Source organism: Aplysia californica, unplaced genomic scaffold (assembly GCF_000002075.1).
Source record: "Aplysia californica isolate F4 #8 unplaced genomic scaffold, AplCal3.0 scaffold00022, whole genome shotgun sequence".
In the NCBI taxonomy this organism is placed as follows: domain Eukaryota; kingdom Metazoa; phylum Mollusca; class Gastropoda; order Aplysiida; family Aplysiidae; genus Aplysia; species Aplysia californica.
In genome coordinates, this window is record NW_004797292.1 from 1997797 (window position 1) to 2001139 (window position 3343).

Consider the following 3343-nt stretch of genomic DNA (forward strand, 5'->3'; position numbering starts at 1 on the left):
CCGGTACAAGAAGCAGCACGAGGTCTGAGACTGAGGGTTTGGTGAATCTACGGTCTTCTTGTTTACCTAATGTGTAGTGTTTGTTGCTTTCAGAAAGCCCCCGCCCAGCCGAAACAATTCTGCATACAATATTATTTTTCAGTTTTTGTTAAGTTTCTAAAATCAATTTTAATTTTGGCCTAGTCCCACTATTAGGTAAGTATGTGTCTTACAGCTACCTAGGTATCTTAATAATAATAATGATAATAATAATAATAATAATAATAATAATAATAATAATGATAATAATAATAATAATAATAACAACAATAATAATAATAATAATAATAATAATAATAATAATAATAATAATAATAATAATAATAATAACAATAATAATTAATTGCATTTATACAGCGCATTTCCACAACAAGGAAGTGCTCAATACGCTGTACAATAATACAAAGAACGTATGCAGCGCACAGCTCCTACAGTAACCCTCTTTCTCTCTCACTTTGTCTCTGTCTCTGTCTCTGTCTCTGTCTCTGTCTCTGTCTCTGTCTGTCTGTCTGTCTGTCTGTCTGTCTGTCTGTCTGTCTGTCTGTCTGTCTGTCTGTCTGTCTGTCTGTCTGTCTGTCTCTCTCTCTCTCTCTCTCTCTCTCTCTCTCTCTCTCTCTCTCTCTCTCTCTCTCTTCCTCTCTCTCTCCCTCTTCCTCACTCTATCTCTCTATCTCTATATCTCTCTCCAGTACATCTTTAAAGAGTACAGTGTGTACATGGAGTATCCAAGTTCTTCATCCTTGTCCAAGAGAGATGAACGTTCAATCCTTTTTACCATACTAAAAAAAAGAAACTCCGGAGCGCGGGGCACTTCGTTAGATTTTCTGTGTTCTCTTTACTGACATGTCATGTTTCATAGGGCGTTCTGGCGTCAAGCTGGTCTACGGAGTGGGTGGACCTGGTTTCAATCCCCACGGGGTGCTCTGGTACTTGGGTTGTTTTGGGGAGTTTTTGAGGCTTTCCACCCTCTTGGCTCGGTCTTATCGGAAATGAACTTTTAGTTTGGAGGTCCCGCTTATACAGTGTTGAAAGCTACATTAAATCAATGCTTAATTTCAGATAAGACTGCATTCATCCAACATCAAAGAAAATTTGTTGAATGCTAGTGGAAGAATGTTTTTAATAATAATATTCAAATTTGAGCTTGCAGCTGTCTATGGTCCAAGAGCAAAGTGGCAGTTTCAGTAACGTGTGTGATTACCTCTGGCACCTGTCACAGCTTCACATCGTCGACGCATTAACTGAATGGAATGAGTTATTGTCTTTTGGGGGATGCTGTTCCACTCTTGAAATAAGGGTCGTGTTAGCTAAGCAAAGGCTCGGGGCTGACGAGGTATGGAAAGAATGACGCGATCTAAAATGTCCTACATGTGCTCAATTGGATTGAAATCTGGTGAAAGCACTGGTCACGGGTGCAGGAGAGGAATGTTGTTAACTCTGATAAATTTGGTAGATTTGCCACAGAAGCTTTTTGAGCAGGTGCATTATCATGCATGAATTCGTGCTGTCGGGTTTCATTTTGAAAAAAAAAAAGGTACAACACGTGGCTCGAGAACTTGGGTGATGTAGCCTCCCATTTGCCGTGCCCCTATCCTCTAGGCTCATGACGCTTTCCGCAGCCCTTCTACTGCACCATTGACTCCTTAATTCTCGAGGTCACTACTGTCTTTCAGCTACATCTCTGATTATGGTAGATCTATACGGTAATATCTAAACATACAGACTTCTAGGATAAGGGCGAAAAAAAAGTAGCGCACGTTAAAGATCCTTCCTTGGTGATCCTATAAAATCTATGCTTCGGCCGCAAACCGGACAAAATTCAAAATTAATTCCTACTGAACTGAAAGGCTTTAAAATAATGCTCATATCGCCGTTGCGAGCGACGTAAAACACCTTCCCGGATTTTCCGAGAAAAAACCCCCGCTTTTTTCTCTCCACCCCTTCTCTTTGTGGTCTACACCCACCCTGTCTTCTTCCTATTAGGCCTAACAATTTTGTATCGATCTGGTCCACACGGAATTCTCTCTCTCTCTCTCTCTCTCTCTCTCTCTCTCTCTCTCTCTCTCTCTCTCTCTCTCTCTCTCTCTCTCTCTCTCTCTCTCTCTCTCTCTCTCTCTCTCTCTCGCGTTTTCTTTCCCCTCTTTCTCTCCGCCTCTCATCTGTATCATCATTTTCCTTCCAGTCTTCATCCTCCTCGTAATCTACATCCTCCTCCTCCTCCTCCCTCGCTTCCCCTCTTCCCCTCTTCCTCCTCCTCGATCCCTCCCAGCTCCTAATTCTCCCCATCCTCGTCGTTGTCGTCGTCGTCCTCCTCCTCCTCCTCCTCCTCCTCCTTCTCCTTACGAAATCGCATATTGCACTTTCATTATACATGTAATAATATTATTATTGGGGAATGGAAGGCGCTGCAAACTGCTTTACAAAAAAAAAGGATACTTTTATGTCTGCAGAGTGATATACCTGTACGATCAACTTACAATGCCCTGTAACACATTGTTTTGTTACTACCCTTGTCCTTGCCTCTAAAAACAAGCTGCATGTAGATCTATATTTGTGGGCCCTATTTTTATTTTTACAGCAAAACTTAAGTTTGTTTTCAATGCATGTTCGGCCTATCATTATTGCAAAAGTATGCCTAATTTTGTTGATGACCCAATATAATCCCATAGGCCCATACTATAGGTCTATATAGGTCTATTATTTCCGGGGATAAAACAAATTTACAAACAAACGTTTTTCATGCCTACAGTGTTTGTTAATATAAAAGTAATATTTTTTAGAATTATCTTGAAATATTTGAAAAGTGCTCCGAAACTCTGCATAATATGGGAGAGTAGCAACATTCTTTCCTCCCTATTACAGTTATAAAAGGAAAAATATACTAATGAATTATGAAATACGCCCCAAACATTACATGGCTCTTTCTCTTTGTAAGTTTGTTTTAGTTTTGTTTCAGTAGATCTAATGTCCACGATCAGAATAAATACATGTATTCAGAAAGTATTTTCGAGATGAATCACTGAAAAACAAAGTTACGATTAAGATAAAAATTATATTGATATGACCCATAGATGTACACTATAGACCTTATCAGTTCTCAATAATCTGATTTTTCTTCTTTTAGTCTTATTCTTGGAAGCTAAAAAAGAATAAAACATGCCTTCTAACGTTGTTTCTAGTAAAACGTATAACATTTTGATTTGTAAATATAAAATCAGAATCAGCATCAGCGGTTTCTTCGTAAATTTCGACGAATAACATTTGAACAAGGGAAGCCACTCTAAAATTATTAATTTTTTATTAT